This window comes from Schistocerca cancellata, chromosome 8 (genome assembly GCF_023864275.1).
Source record: "Schistocerca cancellata isolate TAMUIC-IGC-003103 chromosome 8, iqSchCanc2.1, whole genome shotgun sequence".
Taxonomy (NCBI): domain Eukaryota; kingdom Metazoa; phylum Arthropoda; class Insecta; order Orthoptera; family Acrididae; genus Schistocerca; species Schistocerca cancellata.
Window position 1 is genome coordinate 236,021,373 of NC_064633.1, and position 12,134 is coordinate 236,033,506.

Sequence of the window (12,134 nt, forward strand, 5' to 3'; positions counted from 1 at the left end):
ATGTCTTTTCCACCTTTTGTGCACTTACTATGCACGTAACGCTCCAGACCACGATTTTCAACCTGCTTAAACTTGGCCCATAATTCCTCTACGTCCATCTTATTGGAACTAAGAGACGTAAATTCATTGTCAGGTAAAATGTTAACAACTGCTTATTTGCTTTGTCTAGCAGAAACACTTCCCTTCCATTCTTGAATGATTTATTAACTTTCGTAACCATAGTTGCTACAATGACATCATGATCGCCAGTCTCCGTTCCTATACTGACGTTGTCCATAAGACCCGGCCTATTTGTAGCTACAAGATCTAAGATACTTCAATTGCGTGGTGGCTGCCACGCTAGCTGCTCAAGACAGTTTTCAGAAAACGGGTTCGAAAGTATTTCCCATGGCTGTCTGTCTGTACCTCGTGCAATGAATCCATAGACATCTCAGTCCATATTCGGTAGGTTAAAGTAAAAGCCTCCTACTAGTACTGCATGACCTGGGTATTTCCGCGCTACTGACCGTAGACTTTCATTGAATGACTCTAGAACTATCACAGCAGAGTCGGTTGTCCGATAACAACATCCAACTATTAATTTGGTTTCACCTACGCCTGTTACACTTCTAACATTCTGCGTGGTGTCTGTTGTTCTAAGTCGTGTCTCCCTACCACTTTCGCGCAACGACGCTCTGAGCGTGTTTTTTAGGGAATTGACTAGTATAAACCTGGGACCTGTTGCTGGAAAGGAGACGCCAGACCACACATGACATGTAGAGTTCAGAAGAGTTCAGTGAGTCTAGCGATGATATAACCAAATACTTAATGATTTCAGCGTCAGCTCCACTGCACTGCCTGTAAAAGAATCTTAATACTAACTAAATTTAGTGGAAGGGGTTCAAGGCTTTTCTATTTTTAGTTAGCTGGAAAAATAACGTCGAAAAAGCAGTTAAGTTTACCATTGGAAATTTTATTCTACTCACAAAACATTGTTTATAAATTGCACTGTTGATAAAAGGAAATGTTTTAATACAGGATGGTAAAAACCAACTGCGTTCAACAAAAATGTGAACGAATATTCCCTGAATGGGTTTCCAAGTTCTACAATGGATCGAAGGATGACCTATGCCATATCACATCTATAATCTAGGTTTAAATTAAGTTTCACGGAAGATAAAACTATCAAAATGGTGTACAGTGACCCTCAATTATCTTTAATTACTTATCTAACTTGTGGTAAATTACAGTGGCTGATGTGGCTTCTCAATAATTATATAACAGAAAAATCATCGCGTTTCAAATTTTAACTTACGTAGCAAATGTCAATACCATGAGCTTCAATTGACGATCGACACTAGTATTACGTAAAAAGGGGATGTAACAGATGAGACTTCTGCAGTTCTGAGTGAAGCCTTATGCGTTCAAAAATGCGGCATCGCGTGCGTTCATTACCTTGTCGGTGTTTAGGCAGCTCACATCTCGCCGTCTCGGAAGCAACTCCCTCCTAACTTCTCCTTACTACAATTTACCGAAGTTGGTTTTAAAAAACTATCTGGCTGTGTTTTCATCTGACCAATCAGGGTCTCAATGTTAACCTTAAGCTCCGCCTACCAAAAATTCTGTCTAGCCAATGAGAAACGTTATACTTTTCGTGGTGGGGCAATGTTTCTAAAGTTTGCAACGTAACAGAAACGCGAAAAAGTCTCACGCTATAACTTGCAGCTGGTGTGGTCCTTTTAGTGTTATCGTAAGATCTATACTGTTCTTCTGGAGGGCTCTATCTTTTAACATGGGCTGGGGGGTGGTCCTGAAGTAACAGAGACGCGAAAAAGTCTCACACTAAAACTTGCGGCTAGGGTGGCCCTTTTAGTGCTATCGTAAGATCTATACTGTTCTTCTGGAGGGGTCTAGCTTTTAACATGGGCTGGGGGGTGGTCCTAGCGGTTAGCTGGAGACGTGGGTGTCCGTCCCTTATCGTAGGGCCTTCCAGCTTAACACGGTTCTGCTCTCGGCTTCTGTTCTCGTTTCTCCCCTCGGAACTGCGTCTGTCTCACGGTGGGAAGGTATGACATGCATTTAGGCGTTCTTGTGTTAGTCTGTGGTATTCCATTTGCTCACTCGTTACTCGTATTGCTTTGGTTAATTTAATGTCACGATTTATTCGGAGCTATGTGACATACTACTGGATTTGCTTATCATGTCAGTGTTTTCATGGAAGGTGTTGGATTTGCCTGACACCTTACACATTCGACTAGATAACTTCACTGTCACACTCAATTTCCACCACAAAAGAGACAATACTTTTGTCAACTGCAATGAAAACTCCCCAACCTATGGCCTCCACTCTGCCTTTCCGATTTACGTTACACGACTCACTAAATATGTCAGAACTTTCCATTTCGGGTTTCAGCAAACTCTCGGTCCCAAAAATTATTTGAGCGAGAGAACTTTCCTGGGGGGGGGCAGTAAATTCTACCAATAATTCCACAGTTACTAATAAAATTTTGACAGTCTAAGTGTCTTTATTCTGAGTGCCGTCTGACTTCCCTTGCTGTGTATCGACTGGCGAGTGTTCATCAGAGCACCTCAAGCTACCGTCTATCCTGAAAATCCCTCATGTATACTCCACAAGTACACTAATATCCGAGTAGTTGTTTTGCAGTGGTATCTCATGGCACTGATGGGAGCACATCATGATGTAAGAAATATATTAACAATCAGTGTAAATATTGCGTTCGAATCGAGGTCGTGTGTGATTGAGTCAAAACGTATCTGCGATTAGCTGAGGTGGTACAAATAGAAGAAAAATTAACAAAAAAAGACGCATGGCGTATATGTTTAGTTCGAGTTACAGCTCTCCTCTCGTGAAGCTTAGTACGCACTGCGATGTGGTTTTGAGACTCATTGCTGAAATTCTTTGTCATGGACTGCTTATGGCAGAGTTCTTCGCCTTGCCACGCAAAGAATCGTGTCCACACCTAGGTTTGAATCAGGGAAGGCAAAAAGCCCAAGTCTCAGTCGTTTGCTGCATTGCTGAAAGAACGTACAGTATGTACTGTATGAAAACGAAGCAAAGTAGCTGAAGTAGGTTTTTGGAAAACGCTACAAGCAAGTAGCATAAAAATAAAGCACCACATATTTTGGGTTCGCATATTTTTTCGCTGTGCAGTTATTCTCAAAAGAATGCAGGGAAACCTTTCATTAATAATATTTGATTCTTTCAAATTCTAAGTCTCACGTCACAGCTTGATGACGTAATGGTTATCTTTCCGTTTTTGGTTATATTTATGACGACGCTTCGAAGATGAGTAACTAATTGCTCACTGTTCGAAGAAATTGCAGTGAATAAAGAGTGCGAATTGCGATTGCTAATCTGATGGAAGCGGGCATTGGCAGTCTGAAATTGTCATACGTGTTTCACGTCACTGAGAGGTATTTTCTAGGTTAAAAGGCAGAGTGGAAAACCCCAATCCCACAGCCTTTCAGTTTCCAATCACAAGCTCTGCCACGAGACCACCACAACAGAATCGGAGAAGATCACGTCTCCTGCATTCTTGAGGCACTGCTGCTCCCTCGAGCTATGTTGGATGTTAGCTTTAATTCATAAGAATTCTGAGAATATGTAATAAATATTTATAAATTACATACAAAAACGTTCCTCGTGAATCAGTGTATTCATTATTCAAAACCGGATCATAATACTGCTTAATATAGACGGACGCGAGTAAGCGAATTCTGCTTAGATTATTGGTAGATAGGGCGAACTGCTTAAGATCTCGGTCTGTTGTAGAGGTCAGATATTTTCAGCCAGGTCTCAGCGCGCTGGGACTAGGACGCAGAAAACCTCCCGCAAACGATGGCCGGAACAGAGGCTTCTAACTGTTATTAATGTATTTCATCTCTGATATTATGTAACTCAGACAAAACGAATAAGGCCTTGTTTCTGTTCGCGTGTATGTTTATATGTGTAAGTTAGTACAGTCGATGACCATCTCGACGTGAGTTCCCTTTCACAAATACGTAATTGTATCGGTAGATTCTGTTTAGAGATGAGGGTTTGTTGATACTTAACCAAAAGCAGCAGTTTTATACAATGTTGTGAAGTTAATAGCTAGCCGATGGAAATGTTAGTCGAATAAATGGACTTACCGGCGCTGGTTAAAGCAGAGAAGAACTGTAGTCTGAAAGTGTAAACTGTCTCTCAGTTCCTAGTACGTTACTAGGTAGCAGTTACGTGGAGAGCGCTACTGTGAGGTTGGTGCATAAGTATGTTTTTCCGAAGTTTAATAATAAATACAGCGATACACATACAGAGACTTTAGTAATCACTTCAATCGATAGAGGGTGGCAATGCTGAAAAGCTGTAATTGTTGTGGAGTGACTTTCCAAACCAACTCCTGTATAGAGTTTCTCGTCAGTTTAGCCGAAAGCGGGCTGGTGTTATTGTCGAATTGCATCACGTCACGCAGTTGGATGGTTGGTCGGTTGATTTGTGGGAGGGGCCCAAACAATGAGGTGATCTGCCCCTTCGAATAAGGGAAAGATGCGGAAGGAAGTCGGCCGTGCCCTTTCAAGCGAACCATCCCGGCATTTGCCGGAAGCGATTTAGGGAAATCACTGAAAACCTAAATGTGGGTAGCCGGACGTGGGTATGAACCGCTTCACGCAGTATTTTTCGTCGTTGCTCTTTGATTGCGTTTGTATGACGTCTCAGTTATCGCCCGGCGAAGCAACGCATGGTATACCACACCGTCGCTGTTCTACCAGATGCATAACATTATCTTTTGTGGATGAGCCCAGGTCTTTGTACTGGGAGTTGCTGCTCTGTTTGGTTTTAACCATTCCATCTTTTTCTTATGTTAGCATAAAGACAGCATTTCTCGTCACCAGTAACGATACAGAATAGGAAGGGTAGGTGTTGTTCAAGAACCAATTGATTACGAGCAAGTAGAGATGCATATATGGCCACCTACTGATTGTTGTGATTTTGGCTTAAAGATATGGTACCCACACGCCCAACATTTGATTTCCCCATTGCCTGCAAATGGCGAACGGTAGTGGAATGATCACAGTTCATCACATTTAACAGTTCTTGAGTACAATGACGTGGATCATTGTGAATTAAAACATTTGAACCATCTTCATCATACCCCGAAGGTCTTCCTGAACATGAGTGTCACTAATGTCAAAATGATCCTCCTTAAACAGGAAGAACTATTTTCGTACTTGCTCTGTCCAAAGGTATTAGCCGCATACACGGTGCAAAATTGTTTCTGGCTGCCGCCGCTGCTGTCATTGCCCTATCGATCTCAAACAGGAGAACATGCCGGAAATGTTCCTATTTCTAAACTTTGCACTCTATTTTCTAGCGCCCACAGCTCCACTCACTACCTCCAAATGACAAAATGTAAACTCTAGCAGAAACTGTGAACTGCAAATAAAAGAATGACAATCGATAAATAAACTCATAGCAACTAAAATACCGACATGCAAAACAAAAACGCTACGAACTTACGCATCATCCTAAAAGATGCCAGTTGGCCTTACGTTAGTGAACTTGAAGTAATGACTCTTTAACCCGTTTTCGTGCGGAAAAGCATGGCTCACGACCATAATCATAGGTAATGACACAAGTATAGGAGCGCAAAAAGTTAGCCTCAGTCTGCCAGCTAACGTCTCCTTTATCTACTAACGTGTAATTATATCACTTACAGTTAGTCTACTTCTGAAGACGACGCTCATAGTAGCGTCGAAACCAGGTCAATTTTGACTTAATATTTGTGACCGAGGGCTTATTTGTTACAATATAATTCTGACACGGTCACTGAACCTTAGCAGCTATGTTCAAAGTTTTACTTTGGAAAACAATGCAATGATGCAATTCAGACGACATATACAAACATTCCAGTTCCTAAATTTGTTAGTAGAGGCAGCGGAAAGATTATTTAAGATAGCGTATAGAATGTATCAGACATGACGAACGCCAGCGGATTTCGCTTACACATCATCGACATTTCTGCGTAGGTAATAAGGGCAGGTACATATACGAACTATTGTGCCGAGCTCATGCAAGCATATTGCTGGCAAAAATGTTACACAGAAAAATAGAAAATAAAATTTAGTATCTACTAGATGAGTCTCAGTTTTTCTTTGGGCGATTGGGGGGGGGGGGCGAGCAAATGTCTTGATTAATAACCGCTTGAGTGCTCCTTTAAATAATTTGTTTAACGACCGGCTTCATAGGTTAGAATCCACATCATCGGTCCCATCCATGTCGCAAGTTAAATGTCATATCTAACCTGAGGATGTGGTTTCTGAGCTACGAAACTGGTCGTTAAATAAGTTTTTAAAAAGAGCAACCAAGCGGTTGTAATTCAAGCTGTCTACTTACGGCTGCTGTTATCCTTCATACAAGGTAGAGGTTAAATGCATCAGAGAGTCCTATCTGCCGTTAGCTTGTTAATGCAAAGTGCACTTAAGAAAAGTCAAGGACGTTCGTAGGATTTGTCAATCCTGAAAAAGCAGGAATTGTGTCTGCAGCCATAAAAAGTTAGTATATGCAATATGTTCAAGGACCATGAGTTAATACAGTCATCTGGTTAAAAAGGGTGAAAAGCACGACTTCTTTCTGCTCCAGTTTCTAGCCTTTTTATCGACGATACAAGCATAGGAAATAAATGAAGGACTTAAGTTCGTCTAAAATTTAGGCTGATAGGATGTCAGTTAGAAGATTGGTTGATGCCAATATATCCTGTGTGAAAATGAGTGAACAATCTATTGAGCGCGGAATATTAGACTGAGAATAAGACAAAGAAAAACAAAAACGAAACTACCTGAAAGTAGCAGAAACGAGAACAGCGAGAAACTTAACATTCAAATTGGCGAGCTCGTAATACGAAGGAACTGGGCTTCCTTGGAAGCAAAAGTGCAATGAAATAAAAATTTTGTAGAGGAGGTCCTCCTTCAGAGAGATTATACTGACCTGACTCCCGATTCCTTCTCATATGTATCTTTAACCTTCGTATTTTATGTATTCAGATTTTCATCAGTTGTTCCCATTCTTAGGATGTTAAGCTTCAGATTTTAGTAATTGAAAGCAACTTCGTAGATACGCTTTAAGGATGGATAAAAAGGTAAAACGACCCACCAGTTGATTTACAGTGTTGTTGAGTGTTCTCCTGAGGAATATCGTGACAGATCTGTCTAACTAAAGCGTTAGAGTGTCAAAATCTAGAGCTGGTTAGTGGACCCTGCCGATAATACTCCAAACCTTCTCAGTTCGAGAGAGTTCCGGCGATCTTGGAGGCCAGGGGAGGGTTTGGCATGTACTAAGACAAGCAGAAGAAACCCTCGCCGTGTTCGAGCGAGCGTCATCTTGCTGAAGTGCACGCAAAGGAGGACAACCAATCGTCGCGTAGTATGTCGTCGACGTTGCGCTCAGCTGTAAAGGTGCCGCTGACAGCAGCCGAAGGAGTCCTGCTATGAAAAGAAATGGGAACCCAGACCGTTACTCCTTGCTATCGGACATTTGGCAGGAGATATTCAAGTTGGTACCTCACCACCCTAAAAAAGAATGGTTCAAATGGCTCTGCGCACTATGGGACTTAACTTCTGAGGTCATCAGTCCCCTAGAACTTAGAACTTCTTAAACCTAACTAACCTAAGGACATCACACACATCCATGCCCGAAGCAGGATTCGAACCTGCGACCTTAGCGGTCGCGCGGATCCAGACTGTAGCGCCTAGAACCGCTCGACCACACCGGCCGGCTCACCACCCTCCAGGACATCTTCAGACACGTCTTCGCTGGTCATAGGGATCAGTTCGAAGCTAGACTCAACACGGAAGACAATTATACTCCATTTACTGAAATTCTAGAGTGATGACGAGTCTGCAGACACTCCGGACAGCGGTGGGATGCCAACTTAATTGTATCCCGTCGTACACCCGTACAATCAGAAGTGGTGGTTTCAGTGCCCTCTGTGGTATTGCAGCGAGAAGGAAGCGACTCTGCCTTACTTCTCTGGTTTCACCTAACCTGGTGTCTTGCTACTTCGGTTGTCCCTCGTCGCACAGTAGTAGCGCTCAGGCCCCAGGTTCAATGTTGGTTTGTGATCCTGCTGAAGTGGGGTGTGTCGGAATGCCAGTTGTTAAATGTTAACAACGTTTTTTAATATGCTCCTTTTAATGAAGAATCCTCTGAAATAGAAGTCACACACTTCCCAAGATGGCGGCTCTTGGCTACGCCGTTAAACTCAACCCTTTACAACTCATTGATCACTTTCAATACTCGTTATAGATACTGCCGGCGACACGTGGCGTTCACTGATAATTTTCTTTTCATAGCAGGACCGCTTTGGTTGTCATCCGCGGCTCAGTTACAGCGGTAAGTCGAGGATATTGTAAGCGCTGCTTACATTTCAGCAAGATGATGCCCGTCTGCACACAGCGAGATTTTCTACTGTTTGTCTTCGTGCTTGCTGAAACCCACCTTGGCCGCCAGTATCGCTGGATATCCATTCAATCGAGAATGCTTGGAGTATTATGGGCATCTCAGAATTTTGAGAATCTAACAAGTCAGTTGGACTGAATGCGGATCGATATTCCTCATGGCGACATAAAACAACTCTGTCAATGACAATCTGAATAACTGCTTGCGTAAGGGACCAAGGCGTTGTTAACTTGCCCACTTTGTGATGAGTTTTTCGTGAATAAATCGTCCAATATTTTCTGAAATTGAAATCGTTTCTGTGTATAAATATATGTATCACATCTACCGATTGCCGTCCCATTCGGATAATTCCTTTGTGGTGCGTAGTTTTTTTTTTTCTTTCTTTGTCACAGAGTGTTTATTAATAATAAATATTGATTGTAAGTACAAGGGAGGAGGGGACAAGACATAAACGTTTCTTACAGGTTTATTATGCACCGTAACCGTCTCCTGCCCGCGGGCATCCACGTTCTAGAGTCTTAACCCAGTAGGCCTCACCATAAACCATGAACCTTGCCATCCTTGGGTTGGCTTGCGTGCCTCATCGATACAGGTAGGTGCAACCACAACGGAGGGTTATCTGTTGAGAGGTCAGACAATTGTGTGGTTTCTGAAGATGGGCCACAGCCTTTTCTGTACTTGCAGGAGCAACAGTCTGAGTGACTGACTGATATGACTTTGTAACATCAAATGGAACGGCGTTGCTATGCTGGTACTGTGAACTGCTGAAAGCAAGGGGGAACAAGAGCCGTAATTTTTCTCGAGGGCATGCAGCTGTACTATGTGGTTAAATGATGATAGTGTGCCCTTGGATTAAATACTCTGGAGATAAAATAGTCCCCCATTCGAATCTCCGGGCGGGGACTACTGAGAAAGATGTCATTAGGAGAAATTTGTTTCTCCTGATCTACGTATCGGAGCGGGGAAAGTTACAGTCTTTAGTCGAGGAGGTAAGATAGAAAATTTAAAAAGAGAACTGTATAGGTTGAAATTAGATCTAATTAGCACAGTTCTGTGGCAGGAGGAACAGGACTTCTGGTGAGATGAATACAGGGTTATAAATACCAAATGAGATAGCGGTAATGCAGGAGTGTAATAATGAATAAGATGATAGGAATGCTGGTAGGAACACATTATCTTAGCCAAGATCGACACGAAGACCACGCCTACCACAGTAGAACAAGTTTACAGACAAACTAGTTCCTCATATTATGAACAGATTGAAGAAATTTATGATGAGATAAAGGAAATTATTCAGATAGTTAAAGGGGATAAAAATTGAATTGTGATGGGGGACTGCAATTTCATAGCAGAAGAAGGGAGAGAAGGTAAAATAGTCGGTGAAAATGGACTGGGGGGGGGGCAGATATTGAACAGGAAGTCGCTTTGCAGAATTTTCAACATCCGTAAAGGAGCATTTAATCACCGCTAACAATTGTTATAAGAATAATGAAAGAGGTCTGTATACGTGGAAGAGACCTTAAGAAATCGGAAGGTTTGAGATTGATTATATAATGGTGAGACAGAGATTTCGAAGGAAGATTTCATATTGTACGACATTTATAGGGGCAGGCGTGGACTCGATCACAATTTATTGGTTACGAACTGTAGATTAAAAACGATGAAACTGTAAAAAGGTATGAAATTATAGAGATTTGACCCTATTAACTTGAATGATTGAGAGTTTGATGAGAGTTTCGGAGGGAGGATTAGTTGACTAGAACAGGGGAACGGAATATAGTAGAAGACGAACAAGTTGCTTTAAGAGATGAAATAGTGAAGGCGATAGAGGGCCAAGAGGTAAAAGTACAAGACCCAGTGCGAATCCTTGGATAACACAAGAGATATTGTATTTAACTGATGAAAGGAGAAAATATAGAAATTCAGCAAATGTGGCAGGTGAAAGTAAATAAAAACGTTTAAGGAATCGGCAGATTGGCAGGTAGCGCAAAATGGTTAAGGAGGAATGGCTAGAGGACAAATGTAAGGATTTAGAAGCATATTTCACTAGGGGAAGGATAGATAACACCTACGGGAAAATTAAAGAGCCCTTAGCAGATAAGAGAAGCATCTGTATGAGTACCAAGAGCTCAGATGGAAAACCAGTTCTAAGCAAAGAAGGGAAAGCTGAAATTTGGGAGCAGTATATAGAGGGATTATACAACGGAGACAAAACTGAAGGCTGTATCATAGAAAGGAAAGTGTACATAGAGGAAGAGGAAGTGGGAGGTATGATATTGCGAGAAGAATTTGAAAGAGCTCTGAAAAATCCAAGTCGAAACAAGGCCCCAGGAGTAGGTGAGATTCCGTCAGAACTACTGATAGCCTTGGGGAAGCAATGATAAACTCCAGGGGACAGAAAGGGAAACAGTGATTGAGAAGGGAGTGAGACAGTGCTGTAGCCTATCGCCAATGTTATTAAATCTCTACACTGAACAAGTAGCGAAGGAAATCAAAGAAAAATTTGAAGTTGCAATTAAAGATCAGGGAGAAAAAATTAAAACTTTGAGGTTCTCCAATGACATTGTGATTATGGCAAGAAAAGGAGTTGGAAGAGCAGTTGAATGGAATGAAAAAGTGTCTTTAAAAAGAGGATGTAAAATGAACATCAACACAACCAAAAGAAGCATAATGGAATGTAGTCGAATTACATTGCAGTAACGTCAACAAAACGAAGCAGAATCTCACACATCGACAACATCACGTAGGAATGACATAACAAACGCAAAAAACGCACTTTAAATGTGAATCATTTCCCGAAACACGACGTGCGGAAAATAAAATAAAGAAAATCGTGAATGGTAGCAGATGAGTTATTTATAAACAAACTTATTGTTTTCACAGTCGCAGGCTTTCAGAACCATTTATAATGGTTCAGATCAGATAGAGGATATAAAATGTTGACTGGAAAGGGCAAGAAAATCATTTCTGAAGAAGAGAAATTTATTAATCGTGGTTAGAGTTTTAAGGGTTAGGAAGTTTTCTCTGACGGCTTCCCCCTTTAGTGTAGCAATGTATGGAAGTGAAACGCGAAAAATAAACAGAATAGACAAAAAGAGATTAAAAGCTTTCGAAATGTGGTGCTACAGAAATAAAATTATATTGGTAGATCATGTAACTATTGAGGAGGTATTGCATACAACTGAGGAAACAAGAAGTTTGTCGGACAACTTGACCAAAAGATGGGAACGTTTGATAGGACACGTTCTGTGACATCAGGGGATCACCAGTTTAGTAATGGAGAGAATTTAAGGGGTTAAAAATTGTAGGGGGAGAACAAGGCAGATTCAGAAGGATATAGATTGCAGCAGTTATTCGGAGATGTAGAGGCTCGCACAAGGTATACGAGTAGTAGTATGGAGAGCTGCATCATTCCAGTCTTCGGACTGAAGACCACTACAGTGACAACAACAACATAGTAGTAGTTGAATTAATGGACTAGCACCACGTTAGGATGGCTGCGTACCTTGACTATAGCGTGGGAAACTTTTTGGCTGTGACAGTTCACTATCTGTACCCAATCCGTCGTAAGGGTGTGTCGACCCTCCTGATGTGAAAGGAAGTTATTGTTATTATGTTGATGTTTAAATCTAGTTTTATGCTGTTTTACTTAATGTAGCTCGTCGTCCTCAACTTCGCATTCAGCCCTGCACGGATCTGT